Below are 22,652 nucleotides of genomic sequence, written 5' to 3'. Positions count from 1 at the left end.
CTCAGCTTTTACAACACAGCAATCCCAGTGTTTCAATGTTGAAAGTGTTACATTTCAAGATAGAATACACAAGCCATAAATGAAAAATGTTCTAATAGGTCCTACATTTATTAAGCTAAGAGACTGTAGTGGACAATATACCAAAAGCAGCACTGGGAATTAAGACTTCACCAAAGTGCTATGAAAGAAATGAGGCAAATTATCACAATAACAAGATAAAGAAGTAGTGTGTTTAATGATGGACAGCCAGCTATCCTGTGTGTGAAACCTAAACTCTCTTAATAAAATCCCTCAAGCCCAAATTCTGTTAACACTGGTCCCGAAGGGTAAATTCTTACATGGGGTCACCTAGGCCTTCAACTACTATTTACTAGGATTCAATTTTCTTATCGGGAGTCCTACTAATTATGCTTTATACATTACACTGCTAGGTCACAGTAGACACATTCTAGAAAAACAGGAATACTCTATCCTTCCCTTGATCTTTTCCTTAACAGCACAAATGAAACACAATTAATAGCCAGCATGATAAAAATTTAAATGCAATGGGCAACCAGTGAAAGTGACTTGCAAAGTGAAAGTCAAAGTTGCTCAGTCATGTCTGACTCTTAGCAACCTCATAGACTATATACAGTCCATGGAATTTTCCAGGCCAGAATACTGGAGTGGGTAGCCTTTCCCCTCTCCAGGGGATTTTCCCAACCCAGGGATCGAACCCAGGTCTCCCGCATTGCAGGCAAACTCTTTACCAGCTGAGCTAGTAGTGGTCACCTAAATCCATTTTCTCTTGCTTCATAGTAATGGAGTTTCAGCTGAATGAGTGGCCAGGAATATACAGACTATACTTCTCAGCATTCCTTGCAGCCATGTGACAAAAGTTCCTATGGAATGTGAAATTTTGGGGCCACTTTCTTAAAAGGAAATTCTTTGCCTTCTACTTCTGCTTAATCCTATTTCTCAAACTAGAATGCAAACATGGCAGTGACCCAGATCTAACCTTGCAGACAAGGACAACTTCCTTCTGGACTACAATGCAACAAAATGTAAAACACTTGGGACTAGTAACCTTGTGAAACTAACCACTTTGACAACCTTGACTATCCTATTATTGTCACGTCAAGAAGAAACAAGCTTCTATCTTATTTAAGCCAATGTATATCTTTGTTACAGTAATTTTGTCTCTAAAATAGACATACACAAGCATATGCACACATACAAAGATTAGCCAGTGGAGGTATTACGAAAAGGTAAAAACTTTTTAAAGTTCAAATAAAAGGAAAAAGATGTGTGTAGGCATAAGGCATAAGACTACAACTAAGAAATAAAGATAAGTATGAAATAATCAACAGAAAGAAAATAAAGAAACCGACCAAAATAGAAGATTAGTATCAGAAAGAGATATTTTCTGTGCTCAGAAAATTTATATAATATTGCAAAGCATTAGAAGGAAAACTGCATTGTACTTCAGATACTTTTGTTTTATATTCAAATGATTATTTCTCACAAGCAGAAAAGCTGAGTGATTCAAATATAATTAACAACTGTATTTGGAAACATTTAAATACATTTACATTTACAATGAATTATAAAACAAATATGGTATCTTAGCTTGATTAAAGTAAGAATTTAGCAGAAAAAATACTGAAACTCACTCAGTAAACATTGAATATGTGCTAGACATGACACTTGTGCTGGATTTAGGGATACAAAGGTGAATAAAACAGCTCCTATTTGGGAAAATTACTTTCTTATTATCAATTTTTTGAACAATAACTTTTTATAAACACACACAGAGAATTATACACATACACTCAATCTCTTTAATACAAAGATTTTTTAAGAAAAAGTTTTCATTGTGTGTAAAATGAGTTTGAAAACAAAAAAATATTTTGAAATGTAATGAAAATTCACATTATACATACTTCAAAATTATTAACGCCCTTTAATCATTACAGCATTGTTCCTGAAGTAAGATATCAAAATGTGTTAGTCCTTTCTCAATAAATTTGCTCAATAAAGACTGAAAGTACTTTAAAATAACAGCATGTACTAACTTCTTCCCTGTATTCTGCATGAATTTATTCTAATTATTACAGGAAGGAAAATACAGGCAAACACTTTGATACTTCATTTAACTTTTTCACCCGAGAAGTGAATCATAGTAGGACGTCTTAAAGTGTTATCTACTTAAAAATGACAAGTATTTAATCTAATGAAAAATAATTTATAATCTAACTTAACATTCACTTGGAATTTGCCCAAATAAAACATTTTATTTGCTTTAATTCACTTTAATGCATTAAAATCCTGGAGTAACTAGCTGTTAGACAAATTGTGTCAAGTGAAAACATACTTGTGATAATTTTATTCATTTTAAAAACTTGTTTGTGATAATTTTATTCATTTTAAAAACTTGTTTGAAGCCTACAAACTACCCTCCCACTATTATGTGAAGAAGAAATAAGCTTTCTATATTATTTGAGGCATATGCTGTGCTGTATCTGATTCTTTGTGACCCCATGGACTGCAGCCCACCAGGCTCCTCTGTTGGTGAAAATTTCCAGGCAAGAATACTAGAGAGAGTTGCCATTTCCTACTCCAGAGAATCTTCCTGACCCAGGGATGGAACCTAAGTCTTTTGTGTTTCCTGAGTTGGCAGGCAGATTCTTTACCACTGGTGCCACCTGGGAATCCCCTGGATTGTCTTACATTAAGACAATGTAAATGACCAATGGATGATAATCCTTTCCCTCAAAAAGTTCTAGAAATTACATTAAGTAAATATAAGAAACTAAGGTAAAATGATACATATATATATATATATACACACACATACACACACACATATGAATCTAAGAACAAAATTTTAAATGATCATTTTAGAGTTTAACATATAAAGTCTTAAACTATGAAATCTTTTATTATATTATTTTAAACTAAAAATTGTTACAGATTGGTTAGAATAAGATACCACAGTCTCATATACATTATTTCTTTAAATAAAAAACACATTTCAAAAACTTGAACATTAGTTTGTGGAATAAACCTACAAAAACTGTAAAGCCTAAATCAAGAAAATAATAAAGCTTAAAACCAGGAAATACATGAGATTTCCTGGAATTCCTTATTTTTTCCCACCAATACATATATCTGCATCCTAATTTCCAAATATGCCTTCTAACCTCTAATAATTACTTTTAAATTTCTTTCTTACTAGACTTTGCATTCTTCAGTCACTTCTTTTTTCTTTTTAAACAGGCACCTGGGAGAATAAATTTTAAAATCTGACTACAAAAAGAGAAAAACAGGAAGATAATTAATCATTAGTGTATAGCATTAAATTTAGTATTTAGAATTTTCACAAAAAGAACTTCAGATACATCAGGTATTCTTCATTCAATCTAATGGCTTTCTCCCCTTTGAATATGACAGAGATTTCTTAAAATAAGTGTATGTAAAACTGTATCAGCTTATCTAATCATCCTTCAACCTGACTCCCAGGCTTCTTGTCAAACTTGTTTCAAATGTCCTTCTCCTGTAGTTGCTATTTTTCATTATTCGTTTACCCTTTTCTCTCAGTGTTCCAGCATCTTTACTGTTTCCAGCAAACAGAAGGGGTTTTTTTACATAGTAGGACAAAAGCATACAGAGCAGAGATAGTCGAGAACCATAAGCAGTCCTGCTGGTTGGTCCCCACAGGAGATAATGTGCTGTAATGTAGATTCAGCAGACTCTCTGCAGGATCTCACAGAATCTGCAAATCCCTCCCCAGAGAACAAAACTATATTTTCCTGTCTCCTCTGTACAATGGTTTATGTAGCATTCTTCTAAAGGTGATTCACTATATGCAAGTTATCAGAAGCTGAACAATTACTTTTAAACTCTGCACATTCCCAGGGCTAATTAAAGTCCAGAAATATACAGACTATTCACAAGTAGCTTTCTAATATGACAGAACACTGACAATGAAGCAAATAGGATAAAAGAATTACTATCCTTATAGAGTCTACTAGCACCTCTATGATATCAAGCAATTTAAAAGAAAACAAATAAACCTCAATTTCATAGGGCCCTTCCCTACTCTAATTCTGTCATATGAATTGACTTGTTTTAACTAACTTTGTTGTGTTTTAATACTTTTTCTAAGTGGTCTCGTCACCATTCCTCACTTTTATTTGAAGTGTAGTGAGAGCTGCATGCTTGCACGCTAAGTCGCTTCAGTTGTGTCTGACTCTTTGCGACCCTATGAACCACAGCCTGCCAGGCTCCTCTCCCCATGGGATTCTCCAGGCAAGAATACTGGAGTGGGTTCCCATGCCCTCCTCCAGGGGATCTTCCATAGTCAAGGATCAAACCCACATCTCTTACATCTCCTGCATTGGCAGGTGGGTTCTTTACCACTAGCACCACCTGGGAAGCCCTATTACCTACTAATTCAAAGAAGCATATACAGACACCTCTCCACCAACTGACTTAATTCTCTAAACTATTTCAGACTTGCCAATTCTGAATAAGACCTACCTTTAATTTTCAGAGCACCAGCCATTTTAGAGATTTCTACAATACTGATGATTTTTTCATATCATCTTAGCAATTTTTCATTGGTTTTCATAGTACTTCCATATTCTTTTGTCCCTAAAAAATATTTTTAAGTCTATGGTATTCTCAATATATTTGTTAAATATTTTAAGAACTGTTCCATAATTAAAATAACCCCTAAAAGCATACAGACAGGAAATTTTCCTTCTGGTTTCAGTAGATATGTGAAAACAAAATGGTTACATATTCTGATTTGACTTCCATTTAGAAAGAGAGTGCTGTCTTTTTGTTGAGTTCTGAAGAATTTTCCACCAGCAGAAACAAAAAGCTCTAATAACAATCATTTGTTTATGGGAAAAAGAAACAACATTTAATAAGAAATATTTAAAGAAAAAATACATAAAATCAAAAGTCAGAGTTCCATAGACAAACATATTTTTCTCATGCCTTTCATATAAAACAATGGTATTAAATGAATAGAATATTAAAAATTAAAGGTATTTCAACAATAAAAATGTGAGAAAGAGTAAACCATGCCTTGTTACACAATGAATTCCTAAAATTGTTCAAGTGGAGCACAACCATGGAATACACAATTCATTATGTCCATTTCAAATTATTCTTTTAATGAGAGGTGAAATTCATAGAATATAATACCAGATAAGCTATTTATCCTTTAAAGTAATTTTAACATATAGATATTAGAAGGACAATAATTATCACACACAATTATTGTCTTATAAGCTCTTTAAAGTATATAAGGGAATTGTGGTATAGAAAGTCTAAAACTATCAAAAGGCATCTTGTTAAATAAAAATGTAAACTAGTCTATTATCATATTTTGTGAATATTCCAGAAATAATGCTAACATTTAATTAAAATGTTATTTCACAGGCTTATTTTCAAAATTAATTACCATAAGGTCAGGGAAAGGAATGTTGAAGAAAGTTTTCAAAAGAAATATATATTATTTTGAATAGCAATTTACTTTTGCACAAAGTAGTATTTTTTCCAATATGAATAAAAAGATCTCAAACCAAGGAAAAGTACACATAGCCTTATCAAGGAATCCAAAGACCAAGCATTTTGTTCAGTAATCTTGTCCACAACACTATCCATCTTTTCCTACAAAATGAAAAATTTTATTGAAAAGAATATAAGTATTAAACTCAGATAGGTTCCATATAAATGAACAGAATGTTTATAATATAACACTGACAAACTGTTGATGTACTTGAGATCAATAAAAAATAAATTATACATAAAAAATCAGTATTTAATTTATGCAGCCATCAGTATTAGTATTGGTGTAAACACTTCATTTTACATATAACTGAGGTAAAATGTTTCATATTAGATAAAACAAATGATGAAAAAACTACAGTGAATGAGTAGTGTTTCATTTCTTCCATTCTATTTAGCATCTTTATATACATTCTCTGAAGTATATTTACGACCCTCAAGTTGACCTCCTGTTACCGTTCACTTCATGGTAACTTTTAACAAAAGGAGTCACAAGTACTTTACCTTTAACAGTCATAATACATCTATCACAACTAAGCTGAAGCTGCCATGCCAGTCACAGAGAACAAGGATTTCAAAGAATAGAGAAAGGAAAATTCTCTAGCACCAGGATGGGAGAAGAAAAGGAAAATCTACTTTTAAAATTAAGAAGCTTTTCAATAAGCTTACTCAATTGAAGAGAAAAGCCTCAACAAAACAAACCTGTATTAACTTAAAGACTGAATACTTATGCAAACAACTTGAATGTCTAAGAGAAATAGAAATGTACAGAGAAATAGTTAGGTTTATTACAGCCAAGTCAGATGATGCACCATGCCATCATCAATAATTATACTTATAAAGTTTAAAATACTTTTTTTAAAAATACCCTATGGTATGTTGAAAAGACAGAAGCTTAAAATATCAGTTATGATCTTAAAAATATAAGGAAAAAATAAATAGAAAAAAATCAGAAGTAAAAAATGCTGAGATTTTAACACGGCATCTCTGGGTAGTAATTTTTTTTCTTTTTGCTTATATATTTCTAGGCTTTCTAAATATTCTGCAATGACTGTAATATTTTGATCACTAGAGAAATTTTATAAAAATAAAATGTTTTTCAAAGAAAATATTCTCTGAAAGTCAATTTAAAACAAATGTAATAAATAAGTAAATAAATAAATAAAACAAATGTAACAAATCAGAATAATACTCTATTTTTAAATAGTTGTACTGTTAACACTACACTTGAACAATATGGGTTTAAAACTCTAAAGTTAAAAGTGGAATGTCAACTGAGCAGGGCAGGGATGAGGAGTAGGGATATGTGCCCCTAATCCTCAAGTTATTCTAGGCTCACCTGTACTCTGCTCTCAGAAAATAACACAATAAGTAAACAAGTCTTACATATGTGTATGTCACTTGGCTCTTTTTATCCAAACTTCTTCAAATAGGAATAAATGTTAAATGTTTCCATTTTTCCCACACTGCTTTTATACATGAACAAAAAAGCCAACCAAACACAAACTGATCTTCGAATTATTTCTCTTCCTGATCCAGAAGGAAAACACATTTAGGGCTTACATTATATGGAGAAAAAAAATCAAAACTAGTCTTTTGTATGCTTTATTCTGTATGTTTGATTCCAGATGCTCTGACTCAATGCACTCTAGCATATCCTCTTATTATGGATAATTATTTATGGATGCTATCAGTGGAGGGGAAAAGGAATATTATTTGGGGTTTGTTTGTTTGTTTTTTTTTTCATTTTGCTTTAGCAGCATGAGTTTATGTTCCTATAAAGTCAGATCACCTGGAAAGCAGTTTTCTTTTTTTTTTTTTTTCAGTCCTAGTAATGCTGCCAGTATCCCACTACCATGTTAAGGCAACTTTCCAAAAAAATTAAATAATTTTTTCACATCACTTCATAATTACAGAGCACATATGATATAACATGCAGGTGGTGTTGGAAACATGAACAAAAGGCAAGACTGCGGTCATCAGGAGCTCCACTGCCGCTTTGTAAAGCTTCAGTCGAACCCTATTTCAAAGGCTGTATCCAAGTGAAGAAACAGTCTTTGAAGCTTAGAGTGGCATACTTCACTTGAGGAACCTAAAGCACTTTAACAATCAGCATTTTAAGTTCCCATTTTGAGGGTAAAACACTCAGTGTTTCCATAACTGGGGTAAGAGTACCAAATGAATCCAGTGCAGACACAAAGAATTCCAAATAAGCATCCTTCCAAGTCACTGTCCACTGCACGTTTTCCCCACGTAAACCTTATTCAATTCTGACCCTGAGAAAGCCAACTAAAGAAACAATCTTCATTTTCCCAACTTCCCCAGTATCCTCAAATCTGCCATCTCCTCCACTTTAAAACACACCTGTCCTTATCACCTCTCTCATCCCAGGCTTCTAGTCCCAAATATCATCCAGTGGTTCTAGTACAAGAGGCCTCATCTGGGCATATTCTCCTTATACAGCACTATAGATTCTGGAGGAGCATCTCCTACACTTTTCGGGCTTCACATACCCATAAAGCTAAAAAACAAAGCAAAACAAAAACATATATATATGAGAGGATTGACATAGGGTTATCAATTTTTTATCAATAACCTTATTAAAAAGAGTAGGATAGATATGACTACATCATAAACGAGAGTGGAAAAACTCACTGCATCATTAACCCTTATTTTCTCATTTTAGGAATGAGAGGCCAGTGGAAATTTTCTAAAAACCAGGGGAAACTATTCTTCTGGACCATCCCTCCTTCCAACCCTTCTCCCCTCACTCTCTTACCCGTTCCCTCAGGTTTTCCTCCGCCCTGGAAAAATAGTCACCTGGTACTCTATCTTCACAGCTCCCTAAAAGATCAGAGAGGCTTGAAGAAAATACTAAGTAAATTAGGAAGCAATCCTGAGTCTTTTAGTAGCTCCACTACTTAAAAAAAATAATAAAAGTGCACTGAAAATGCAAATACACATTTTAATAAAAAAAAAAATAGGAAGGCCACTTCTTACTACAAGGGGTGTTTCTGTGTGTGTTGTGTGTGTTTTAAACTCCAATATATGAATTTGGATAGTGGGAAAGACCTGGATTGTAAGCCAGAACATGAATTTCTAGTCCCAGGTTGATCTTATCTGAGACAGACCAATGTGAATCTGAGCAAGTCATTTACTACTTCTTTATAAATAAAAAGGGCTAAACTAGATTATCTCTTAAACTAACTACATCTCTAAGAATAGGAATAATCATTCTAGAGAACACAACTAAATAAATATGAAACAGTGTTAATTTTTGTATTCCAACAATTGTGCTTATTTATTACTCCTACTTTAATCAGTCAAATATTTCCTAAAAGGATAAGATATGGCTTTTAATGAAGGACACATAGACTGTTATAACAAAAAGCTGATATTCTAAAAAACTAACTTTTTTTTCAAGTTTACCAACCTCATTTGTCACACTCAACATGTTCAATATCGGAACAAGGAACAAACAGTGAGCTGAAATAGAGTAGCAAAATAAACTTTTGAAAAAGCAAACCCTAAATGTATGTAATAAGCTACTGCTATCTAATATGAGCATCAAACCATCATCTCTCTTGTCTATGTAATAAAATATAAATCAGAGTCTCAGATAAAAACTTAGTTTTGTGAATTAAAAAAAAACACACAAGATAAAATAATATCTTACCATGTAATGACTTTTATTTTCTCATTCCACCAAGCACATAAAACCTCTGTAAAAGACATATCAGGATTTTCTTTTTTTTCTCAGCAAAGAATAGTTTTCAGTGTCTACTGAATTTAACTAAACTAAACTGAATTCTACCCAAATGGCCTACAGTTATCTGTTATCCCTATAAAAAACCCTGATTCCCCATATCTGTCTACCATCTGCTTCAGACCACATATTCATATTTACTTGGGGGAAATACATGGCCAACCTGATGTAATTGTTCTATTTTTCTACTTTTCCCCATGCCATCCCTACCATGCAGTGTAACTTGTTGCCATTAAGTGTCTGCAAAGTTGAGAATGGGCCCAGCAGATGGCATTCCTGAGATCTACATGTGAGCCATTTATAAAGTTCAGCTCCAATTCAGTTTTAACCCTCCTCATTCCTATTTAGGTCTACCTGCTTAATACAACTCTTCAACATCTTTTTTTCTTCTTAAGCTTCTTGTTTCTTTACTTACAAAGTTTCCCTGTCTACTTACATCAAGTATCTTTGGGGACTATCTCAAAACAGACTTCCCTTGTATGACCCTAGGAGTCATCATCCTTCTCATTTCTGTCCTACTCACCAACCCACCCAACCACATCCTCCCAAACACACACACACATAATGTGTGTGCTATCCTCCTTTGCCATCTCAAAAAAGGGCAAAACCTGGCCCTTCATGGCTACTCCCAGACAGTTTCAGGGCTTCCCTTGTGGCTCAGCTGGTAAAGAATCCGCCTGCAATGTGGAAGACCTAGGTTCAATCCCTGGATTGGGAAGAGCCCCTGAAGAAGGGAAAGGCTACCCACTCCAGTATTCTGGCCTGGAGAATTCCATGGACCGTATAGTCCATGGGGTCACAAAGAGTGGGACACAACTGAGATACTTTCACTTTCACTTTCCAGGTCAAGAAATCCTCACTTATTAACAGTCTATTTTCTTCTCAGTGTATATCAGCTTTACTTAAGCAGTAAAAGGCAGTGAAGTGATGAGATGAAGCTCTATCTTCAACCCCTAAACACACCTGACGAGGCAACCTCTATGTGTCTAGCAAGGCCCAGGATAGAGGATACTTACCAGTTTATCATCTATTTGGGGAAGAACATCTTCACATGGGCAATGGGGCTGAAACTTGAGAGTAGCTTTGATTTGAGCTGCTATGATATAGCACTTTATAGGGTACTTAGCTTTTGTCATGAAGATAAATTCATTTAATGAGTTTAATAAGCACACTCTGAAAGTGAAAGTGTATTCACTCAGTCATGTCAGACTCTTTGCAACCCCATGGACTGTAGACCACCAGGCTTTTCTATCCATGGAATTCTCCAGGCAAGAATATTGGAATGGGTAGCCATTCCCTTCTCCAGAGGATCTTTCTGACTCAGGAATCAATCCCAGCCAAAATCACATTGCAGGCCAATTCTTTACCATCTGAACCAAAAGCAGACAGCACACTCTGGGCACTATAATGATAGATAAGTAAGGAGGTAAATAATAAAAAGACACTGTTTTTGTCCATGTGGCAAGCAAAGCATGATGGGGGTGGTAGATGAAGTTATACTGAAACTGGTGTCAATACTCAATATTCATAGCAGCATTATTTACAACAGCCAGGACATGGGCGCAATCTAGATGTCCATGGACAGATGAATGGATAAAGAAGTTGTGGTACATACATACAATGGAATATTACTCAGCCATAAAAAAGAACAAATTTAAGTCAGTTCTAGTGAGGTAGATGAACCCAGAGCCTATTATACATAGTGAAGGAAGTCAGAAAAATGAATATCATGTGTTAATGTATATATATATGGAATCTAGAAAACAGTACTGATGAACCTATTTGGAGGGCAGGAATAGAGATGCAGACATAGAGAACAGACCTATAGACAGTGGGGAAGAAGAGGATGGTACAAATGGAGAGAGCAGAGTGAAACATATACATTACCATATGTAAAATAGACAGCCAGAGGGAATTCGTTGTATGATACAGGAAGCTCAACGTGGTGCTCTGTGACAACCTAAAGGGTGGGATGGGGTGAGAGATGGGAGGGAGCTGACATATGTGTAACTATGGCTTATTCATGCTGATGTATCGCAGAAACCAACACAGCACTGTAAAGCAATTATCCTCCAAAGAAAAATAAATAATTTTTTAAAAAATACTTAAAAAAAGAAAATGGTGCTAATAAAGGCAGCCATATACACAAGAAATACCGGACCACAGTAGAGGGAGAATGACTGGCTCTGGAGGAAACAGGTACGGATATTTACAAAAAGAGATAATGCTAGATATGTGAGCACCTGTCATTTAGAGAAAGGAGAAAGGTATTCCAGGGAGAGTGTCCATGTGTGTGCAAAGAGGAGAGCACAGAAGGATTACTTATATCACAAAGTATGTTTAGGATAACGGACAGGACATGAGGATGGAGTCTTTAATGGAGGGCGGATTATACCAGGCTTTGTTCACTAGGATAAGAAGTTTAGCTTCATCCCAAAGGCAGCTGGAATCAAGACTGCTGGGAGAAACATCAATAACCTCAGATATGTAGATGACATCACCCTTACTGCAGAAAGTGAAGAGGAACTAAATAACCTCTTGATGAAGTGAAAAAGGAAAGTGAAAAGGCTGGCTTAAAACTCAACATTCAAAAAACTAAGATAATGGCATCCAGTCCCACCACTTCATGGCAAATAGACAGGGAAACAAAGGAAACAGTGACAGCCTTTATTTTCCTGGGCTCCAAAATCACTGCAGATGGTGAGTGCTGCCATGAAATTAAAAGACGCTTGCTCCTTGGAAGAAAAGTTATGAGCAACCTAGACAGCATATTAAAAAGCAAAGACATTACTTTGTCAACAAAGGTCCATCTAGTCAAAGCTATGGTTTTTCCAGTAGTCATGTATGGATGTGAGAGTTGGACTAGAAAGAAAGTTGAGTGCTGAAAAACTGGTGCTTTTGAACTGTGGTGTTGGAGAAGACTCTTAAGCGTCCCCCTTGGACAGCAAGGAGATCCAATAAGTCCATCCTAAAGGAAATCAGTCCTGAATATTCACTGAAGGACTGATGCTGAAGCTGAAACTCCAATACTTTGGCCATCTGATGCAAATAACTGACTCATTTGAAAAGACCCTGATGCTGGGAAAGACTCAAGGCAGGAGGAGAAGAGCACGACAGATGATGAGATGGTTGGATGGCATCACCAACTCAATGGACATGAGTTTGAGTAAGCTCCGGGAGTTGGTGATGGACAGGGAAGCCTGGTGTGCTACAGTCCATGGGGTCGCAGAGTAGGACATGACTGAGTGACTGAACAGAACTGACTGAAGAGGGATCTTTGCGGTGATAATTAGTTCTATATCTTGAACCTACATGAGACAAAATGACAGAACTATATACCCAAGTTGTACCAATGTCCACTTTCTGGTTTTCACCAGGAAACCAAGCAAGGGTCTCTAACAGCGGTTAATTAGGTGACTGGGTTATCTTTGGGAAAATTCTTAGAAGAGGGATAATTGTTTGTGACCCCACGGACTGCAGCACACCAGGCCTTGGAAGGCTGCACAGCCCACTGAGTCACAGAGTCATACACGACTGGGCGACCGAACTGAACTGAACTGGAGCCTTCCAACATAGCTCAGAGTACCCCGGCTGGAGAATCATCATCTTATTTTACAGCTCCAAGGTGGTGATTTACATATCATTTAGTCTGGCCTATTCTAAGGTAGACAGGAGACCCTTGATGATTAGGTTATCTTCGGGAAAATTCTTAGAAGAGAGATAACTGCTAACCTATGATTTCAGGTGTGAGTTACTGGAAAAAGGCTTATCCTAGGAACCATGTACCTCCTGTAGACAGAGCCTCCCTGGGAAACATCACTCACATACTACCTCATCTCAACAAGAAGCAGTAAAGACTTGAGGCATTTTCACAAACATACACACATAAGAATAGGCTTCCTGCATAATTAGCAGCTGTTTTGCTTGAAAATACCTTGTTTTCAAAGTTTTCTGGGAATTTAGCAAGATTAAATTTAGGAAAAGGGTCAAAGACTACAAGTCATTCCCAATCAGATTCCCATCACTGAAGGTCAGATGAAGGATGCTATTATCACATAAATGTAATTTAAAAATCAAACTGACTTCTATAACCAGCAATTAAAAAAAAAAAAAAAAAGTGGTACAGTGCACCACCAACCAGAAGGAGTTTACTTTGGTTTGAGCATTCTCTGAGAGTTCTGAAGCCTAGCAGGGAACATGTTTTCAGGTTTGGTTCAGAAAAGCTGAATGGCCCCCTCTGGAAGCTGACTACGCTGTGAGTGCTTCTTAGAACTAGGAGATGCCCCCAAGATGTCAAATCACTGAGTAGTCTGTTAAGCTGAAAATAAACAAAAATTTTACATCATTACTATTTACAGAGAGAGTACGATTTGTTTAAAAGTGTTTCTGCTTTGTGTTTCATTTTTTCTTCAGTAAGTGTAAAAAGATAAGGAGACCCAAAATATATTTAGGAATATATTGAGATCATTTTATCACCAATGATAACTGGACTCAATACACAGAAGTAAGAGGGCACAGACTATGCAGAGTTATAAATTTACCAACAGATAAGGCTAGACCAATATAATAAAGCCCTAAAACTGAAGAAGTTCATGAATAATTTTCTATGTGAAGGCTGTAAATAAGCAAAAACCCATTTGCAATATAGAAAGCATTCATATATGATGTATAAAATGGAAAAGTTAAAGAGTATAGAATTTTCATTATCTGTTTTTTAAAGGATTCATAACTTTTTCTAAAGTTTTTCATGACTGAACATATAAAACATAAAATATCTGTAATAAACTCCTAGCCAAACTTTGGTAATTAATACTGAGAGCAAATTACCATTATGAGTAAAACCCAACATTCAAAAAATTGAAACCACATTTATAAGCAAGTCGTTGGGGGAAATTATGCTGAGCTGAAAATACAAGGTTTCTGTGAAAGATAAATCATCTTTCTTATCTGAACTACTCAGATCAAAATGTCAAAACAATTAAATTACAATTTTGTCTAACATCAATATCCCATGCAACAATGCAACACAGACAACCCTGATATCAAGCATACTATTTACTTTTAACGGGCAAACAAATTGAGCAATGAATCAAATGTTGCTAAAGAACACATGAGGCACACTGCCAGACCAGAGAGGTCAAGGAATTCATCAAGATTCACTTTCTATACAACTGTATGTTTTTGGCTAAGGGAGAAAAAAGTCATCCATTCTCTTATACAAATATGAAAATATACTAACATAGGGCAGATAATTTAACTGGTTCCACGTCAAATGTGGGGCTTCACAGTGGTGAAGAATGGTGCAGCGGTAAAGAATCTACCTGCCAATGCAGGAGACATAGATTTGGATTCCATCGTTGGGTAGTGAAGATGTCCTGGAGTAGGAAATGGCAACCCACTCGAGTATTCTTGTCTGGAAAATTCCATGGACAGAGGAGCCTGGTGGGCTATAGTTCATGAGGTAACAGAGTTGGACATGACTGAACATCTGAGCATGGCTGCATGCACATCAAATGTGACTAGAAATCACACAGAAAATGAAGCACATTGATTTTACAGTTTTATGTGGCTGCTTCTATTTTTGTGTATACATATCTGTGTATATGTGTTTGCACAGGTGGAGAGAAAAACAAAGGAGAGCTTAAATTTTTATCTTTATAGAGCCTAGTTCTTCCACGTTGCTATCATATCTCTTTGAATATGCAATGTAAAAGTTACACCATCATATTTTTGTGCTGTAGGAAGCCCTCAAATGATCTTAGACTACCTGCTCATTTTTCAGTTAAAACAAATCAAAGGCCAGGGAAGACAAGGACATAAAATCAAGCTGGGAACAGAACTGGGTCTAGAACTCTGGGCCCCTGACTCCTATTCTTTTGTACCAATCAAGTCATATACTAAAAGCATGGACTCCTGAAAACTGGTAAATATCGTCAGAAGAAACAATTATAGGCTCCTGTTGGTATATCATTTTATATTTACTTGCTTTTTAAGGAAAGTGTTCTGCTTTCAGAAATCTCCTAAAGCTTCATGAGAAAATGATGATGTACGAGAATTTTCTAACCAGGCACATTTGAATTTCACACACCATTCATCCCTAACGTCCATTCAGGATTAGTCAGTGTCTTAAAGCCTTTACATCTATAATCGTAATACAGAATTTTACCTAAGTGCAAATCACTGATTTATTTTCATTCTCTAATGGGCTAAAATTTTTCACATATATTTTTCTATGTGTCTAAAAGAAATGCAGCAGTACAATTAAGGATATGCATGCTGTAAGAGGACTGCTTGGCTCCACTATAAACCACTATGTAACCTTGGGCAAGTGAACTTACCCACCTGAGGCCTTAGTTTCATTTGCAGAAATGACACAACCCACCTCATAGGGTTTTGGTGATGATTAAATGAGTAAATACAAACCAAACAACAGTGCTGGCTCTTAGTAAATGCTAAAAAAGAGTAATGGCTATTATTACTAATTTTTACTCAGCTAGTAGAGTAACATACTGGAGCTAAAGTAGTATCAGAGATCATGTAGAACAGGAATCAGCAAGCATTTTCTAAAGGCCCATAAAGTAAATATTTTAGGCTTCTTTAGTCATACCATCTCTGCCTCAACCACAAAACTCTATAACCTCTCATAACCTATGACAAATGCAGGCACAGACAAAAAAACGGATGGATATAGTTGTGTTCCAATAAGACTTTACCATTCACAAGAACAGGGAGAAGGCTGGTTTTGACTCAAGGGTCAGTGTTGGGTCGGGGCCTCAGACGGCCATTGCTGAGTCCAAGCATCCCCCCAAAAATTAAAAATACCAAATGTATGACACCACAGTTATGTGTGAGCATGGGCTGATTAGTCATTAGTCCATCGAGATGTCTTATTTAAGAGGAAAGAGTGGGCGATTTTAGGTGAGATGGCCCTGAAGAAAGAACCAGATGTCTGATAAAGTTCATTAAATAGCTACCCCCACGATTCATGGGCCCGGAGCGAGAAGAGGGATCCTTGCCTAGCGGGTTGCTGGTTTCACACGACATGGTGATTAAGCTCGTGATCTAGGGGACGGGATACGCATGTTGACAAGAATTGATTTGACTCAATGTGCTATGTACGATGAACAATAGTATGTACTATGTACTGTAAATGATAGAAAATACATGCTTATAAGCCTCCTGATGCAGAATAACAGCCACACTCTACTGAGAAAGTGAAAAGCAGACAGGTCAACTGAGCAACAGAAAATCAGTTTAGCAAGCCACTGGCAGGTATAGAACTAGAAGCAAGAACTCTACAGTTTACTCAGGTCAGTGTTTTTTCTACCTATCCCCATATGAGAACCTCCGGGAAATCACTCTATCCCAATCTACAAACAGAAGCGTACTCCCACACAACATACAAGATTGGCAGAAAATGGACAGATTTTGAAAACTGATGAGTACACCAGAGTTCATTATTCTATTCTAATTTTGAGTGTCCAATAATTTCCACAGTGAATTTTTTAAAAACTCAATGCACTCAGTTCTCTTCATATGGCATTTATCACTTCTCTCCAAATATTTGTATACATTCTTTTCTTCCTAACTGGAAATTTTAATTTGAAGGCAGGGATCATGTCATTTGCATCTTGGTATCACTATCTTTTGCCAAGACCTCACACAATACCCTATTTTATAATTATGCTTTAATAAATAAATAATTCCTAAATAACTGAAGGAAAGCCATCTCAAACAAGGTACTATTTCTAACTGCAAAATTCTCTCCATCTTGTCCAATCACTCATCCATGAGCAATGCTATCAAAATGCTCTTTCCTTACATTGAATATGTTGCCAATCCAGTCTTTTCAAAATTCAACTGAAATCTATTCCTAGCAAACATCTCTTTGTAGGTCTAATACTACCTCTCCATAAGGTGATTAATCCCCAGCAACAACATTGTTCTCTATTAGATCACACTCTGTACTTAAAAAGTAAACTATCTGTTTAATATGATAGTAATATTCTTAGAACATTACTGCAGTTAGCCAGCAGCACTGGAGGTTAAGATTCAGTATTTTTACTCTCATCATAGTCTTCCTCAGATTTCATGATATAATCTTGCTTATTTCCTCCTTCACCTCTACTATTTTATAACCTCAACTTCCTTTCCAAGGCTTCTCCCAAGCAGAACTTAAGGTAGAAATTCTCCGTTTTCTTTCTTCAACAAAACACAACAAAGGTCTTTGCTTTGAGAAATTCTTAGAATCTCAAAGTATTTTCTCATTAAAAACTTGGTCATTTCCCTGACCAAATGCAGAAAAACAGATAATGTTTCCTACAAATTTCTTATGCACTGTCTGCCACTCGTCACAATGAGAAGAAAAGGAATCCAACAAGAAAATCTACCCGCCACCACACACACTCTGCATGTGTCCACACAGTTTTCCTTCTCTCTTTGTGTGTGTGCTCAGTGGTGTCCAACTCTCTGCAACCCCATGGACTGAACCCCACCAGGTTCTTCTGTCCATGGAATTTTCCAGGCAAGAATACTGGAGCAGGATGCCATTTCCTACCCAGGGGATCTTCCTGACCCAGGGATCAAACTCATGCCTCTTGCGCCTCCTGCACTAGCAGGCTGATTCTTTACTACTGTGCCGCCTGGAAGTCCCTTCCTTCTCTTATCACTATAGGTAAATAGCCCATAATCCTAGAAACAGATAACCTCTCCTGTTCCAGCCTCTCAAACATACTCAAGAATACTGCTCCCCTCTCTCTCTCCTGCATCAACAATTTTCCATCTTTATTGGCTACTTCTCCTAAGCATAACAATATATTAATACTATTGTTCTGTACATCTTTAAAACTCTTTATATCACATAACCCTCCAACCAATGATCCATTTCTCTCCCTTCCTTTTCAGTAAAAATCTTCAAGGGATATATACCATCACTCTCTTTAACTTCTCTTCCACTCCTTTGTCAAACATTCTAAACAAGCCTCACCACCTATCACTCCATGGAAACTGGTATCATCAAGGTCATCAATGATTTCCTTTGCTGAATCAATTCTCAATCCTCATCTTTGACAACCCCCTACTTCTTCAAACACTTCCTTGACTTGTCTTCCAAATACTCTCCATGATCTGATACTCTCCTGCTCTTCCTCCTACCTAGCATGGAGTTCTTTTTCAGACTCTTCTGGTGGTAGCTCCTCATCTCCCAATGTTGGAGGCCCCCAAGACTCAGACCCTGGTCCTTTCCAGTTTTCTAATCTCATATATTGTTGATGAATTTACTCTAACTCTTTGCTTTTAAAATCAGTTGTATAATGAACAATCCTAAATTGTTGGGTTTAGGATTTAGGATTGGATGTAGGATGCTGAAGAATCCTAAATGCATATTGTTAGCCTGTTCTTAGGGCTTCCCTGGTGCTTCAGACAGTAAGGAATCTGCCCACAAGGTGGGAAACCCAAGTTCAATCCTTGGGTTGGGAAGACATCCTGGAGAAGGGAATGGCTACCCACTCCAGTATTCTTCAGACTGCATGCTTGACATCCCCACTTGGATATTTAAAATGCATCTAACCCTTAACAAGTCCAATTCCAAATGATTCCTCTTCACCATCATGTCTTTTTCCTACTATCTTCCCCATCTCAATAAATGGAAGTTCTACATTTTTGGCTACTTGGGTGATTAAGTTATCCCTAATTTCTTTTGCTGGCACACTCCATATCTAACCTGTCAGCAAATCCTGTGTAATATACTATCAAAGTACATCTAGAATATGAACTTTTCACCATCACTTTTCATACCACCCTAGTCTAAGCCACCATCTCCATCACATGGATTATCATAATCGCCCAACTGGTATCCTGACTTCTGCCCTGCTTTCCTTTAATCTGTTCTCAACACAATAGCAAGAGTAATGGAATTAAACAGTTCTCTTAGTAGTGATCAAAACACTCCAAAGGCTTCCCATATCCCTTCAAGGAAAAGACAAAGTCATTATAATAGCTAATTAGTACTAGCTAACCTCAAACTCCTTTAAGACAACATATCCTACTGGCCTCCCTTCTCTATGCCACTCCACTTTGCTGGCTTCTTTGCTGAGATCTGAACACACCAAAATGCTGGACCTCTGCATTTTTTACTCTCTATGCCTGAAAAACTCGTGCCCCAAATATCACATGGCTCACTCCCTCGTCTGCTTCAAGTTCTACTGAAATGTCACTTACTCCAGGGGCTTTCCCTTAGGCTATTTTTAATGCTATTTTAAACTGCTAAACACATGGGCACACACCTTCCCTTGCCTTAGGTTTTCCAAAGCACTTGGTACAGGTATACTGTACCTTCCCTTATTGCACTTCCCAGGGAGTGCATTTTGTAAAATTTGAAGGTTTGAAGCACCCTGAATTATCAGATGATGTCTAGCATTTTTTTAGCAATAGGGCATTTTTTAATTAAAGTACATACTTTTTAAAGATATAATGCTACTGCCACACTTACTAGACTACTGTATAGTATTACATAACTTTTATATGCACTGGAAAACAAAAAAAAATTCTGTGATTTCCTTCATTGTAATATTCTCTTCATTGGGATGGTCTGGAATTAAACCTGCAGTATCTCCAAGGAACTCCTATACATTATCATATTTTTCTATGTATTATACATCATGTGTCCCTCCACAAGAATGTAGATTCCAAGAAAACTGTACTTTATTCCAGTGCCAAAAACAATGCTGGACATATAATAAACATTTGTTTATTAAATGAATAAACAAATATTGTGCTTTCTATGTGAATCTGATGCTGCTTTTTGTAAGCTATAATTTTATCATTTCACTCTTGTTGGTCCTATAGTAGTCTATAAAACTCTTTGTATGGTACCAATTTGTATGGTACCAAGAGTTTAGATCACCCTTGTGAAGAGGAATTACTTCTACATTCCCCAGAAGTCCTGAGATCAGAAGTTACTGCTAATTGCAAAGAAGAAAAATCTGAGTAGTTTGAGGTGAAAATATTGTTGAAAGATCCAGTCTTTCTATTAAAAATTCTTAGAGGGAAAAATAAATAAAATGGGGGAAAGCCAACTCAAACATCAAAGCCTAGTTTAAAACCCAACCCTTTCATTAATTCCTTCCTTCCCCATTCACTTTGTCACTAACCTATAGTAGTGCTCACCGTCGTCCCTTCTCCTGGATATGTAATCTCTGGGGAACAGGAACTGGATCTTTCTCTCCTAATCCATGATTGACCTTCAAAGAACTGTTACTGGGTTGAACTGACTGGAGTGAATACTACAGGAACTCCTGACGTAACTGCTTATTTGTCAAGGGGTAGCCCACCAAAAGAGGCAACACCATCATCTAGATGACTAAGGGTCAGTTTCAAACAAACTCATCTCCTCTGTTCTGCATGGCCAACTGAGGCAATAGGACACAGCCCAATAACTTAAATCACACGTCCCAGTCCAGCCAGGATCCAATACACTGCTCCTCAAATGCACAAGCCGTGGTAAGCAAAGCCTTGCTAAGAACAATGGAAAAGAAAAGGATACTGCATGTGTACTTGTTATTCTAACAGTGCGGGGCAAAAGAAGACACCACAGGATGAGATACCCAATAAAGAAGAAAATAATAATAGTAGTAGTAAGTATGCAAAAAAAAAGAAGAGACAGAAGGGCTACAGGATGAAGAGGAGAGAAGAAGGAGACCGTGGGGGTACTGTGGTGTAAGAACCAGACACTAGGGTAGAAACCTGCTCAAGCATCAACATTCTCTCAACTTCCTCCAGCAAGCCCTAGTGCGCGTCCTCCGGGTCGGCATTCAACGGCACCCCTCCGGCGAGCCTTCCCTGAGGCAGGCTGCGCAGCGCCGCCGTCTCTACCTGCGTCCCGCTAGGATGCCCCGGGGGCCGGGAGTGCGTGCGTGTGTGAACGTGTCAGACACGGGTGCTCCGGCGCTGCGGGGCTCCGGGAGGTGGGCGGGGGCCTCGAGGCGGGGCCCGGGGCTGCTCCGAGGCGTGTGCCCGAGGCCGGCCAAAGCCAGGTGCCCCGCCGGGCGCCCCTCCAAGTCGCTCTCACCCAGCCACCCCCCGAGCGCCCCTCTGGCCCGGGACTTGAGCCCGATCGGCGCGCCGGGACCCGCGCAGGAGTGCGGCCCGTGCCTCAGCTGCGCCGGTCCCGGCGGGAGGGGAGCGGGGGAAAGGTCCGGACGGCTGGGCCGAGGCCGCGCCGCCTCAGAGCGCCGAGCTGCTTGGGGCAAAACTTTGGAAACAGAAGGACTCGGATTACCTGAGCGGCGCGGGCGCGGACTCGTCTGCGGTACGGCTGCCGGGCGCGGGCCGGGTTTTCAGCAGCCGTAAAGCGGGAGGAGCGCTCGAGCCCTCGCCCCCGAGCGGTGGCCCCGGCGCCTCCGCCGCGAGCGTCAGCCGCTTGGCAAGCAGCGAGCTGGGCTGAGTCATAAAAAAAGACACGTTTGCCGAGCGAAGTGGGAAGGGGGCCTCGAGTAGCGGTGTTAAATGGCGACAGGCTCAAGAAGAGAAAGCTTTTTTTGTTTGTTTCTTTTTAATGGGAAGAACTGGAAAACTTGTCCCATGGTGGGAAAGAGATGAGATTCTGTTATATGTTGCACATCCTTTACAAATATGTTTCTAATAAGGCTTTTTAAAGATCATTCTTTTAAGTGCATTGCCTCCGGAGCCAAGTAGCTAGCTGGGTTGAGCGCTGAGCCCTGTCCCTTCCAGCTTTGGGGCTTTATTCTGCAAGTTCCTCCAGTCCGCGCGCGCCTTTGTGTCTTTCATCTGTTGAGCAGGATAATGAGGGCACCTCCCTCAAGAGAGAATACTGGGAGGGTACTTGACGTTGAGCTTGCAGTTTGCACTTACTAAAGCTTAATTATTATGCTTTAAAAATAAAAGGGGGGGGATAAGTGAAAAGAGATCTTAGATGAACAGCTTTGAAAGGAAGGCAGAAAAAAATTTTTCAAGAAGTATAAATGAGACAAATGTCTCAATGGAAGAAAAGAAACTGGAACCTCTAAGAAACAGATGAGACCAACAGAGGTAGCTGAGATGGGAGAAGAAAAAGGGGAAAGAGGGAAGAAAAAAGAAACTAGGCTTGGTGACCAGAAAGCTGACGCTTCATAGGAGGAGGAACATGTTTATCGCTATTTAGAAAATCATGATACACTCCCTCTCTACTGAGGGAGATTTGAAAAAAATATTTAAAAAGATAAACAACTGTTTAAAATGAGCCCCAAATGGGGAGGCTTTGCTCCAATGAATGAGATTTGGCAGCTCTGCAAAATGAGGAAATTCTTCCCGTGCTGCATCTTAGGGG

The 22,652-nt window shown here is 37.8% G+C and overlaps 1 protein-coding gene across 5 annotated transcripts in view; it reads right to left on the bottom strand.

Annotated features, from left to right (window-relative positions):
• The window catches only part of NAALADL2 (N-acetylated alpha-linked acidic dipeptidase like 2), a 1,495,786-nt gene extending 1,474,035 nt beyond the window's left edge, over positions 1-21,751 (bottom strand). For 4 of the 5 annotated variants that reach the window (XM_043875325.1, XM_043875329.1, XM_043875328.1 and 1 more), the window contains exon 1: positions 21,606-21,751. The gene's annotated coding sequence lies outside the window, so the exon portion shown is untranslated. Of the gene's footprint in view, positions 1-8,341; positions 9,395-21,605 lie in introns of those variants that run through there. The other variant, XM_043875326.1, reaches the window with a different exon arrangement.
• Positions 21,752-22,652: the final 901 nt, after the last annotated feature.

This window comes from Cervus elaphus, chromosome 19 (genome assembly GCF_910594005.1).
Source record: "Cervus elaphus chromosome 19, mCerEla1.1, whole genome shotgun sequence".
NCBI lineage: Eukaryota > Metazoa > Chordata > Mammalia > Artiodactyla > Cervidae > Cervus > Cervus elaphus.
Note: the sequence above shows the minus strand (reverse complement) of the source record. Positions and strands in the feature narration are given on the sequence as shown.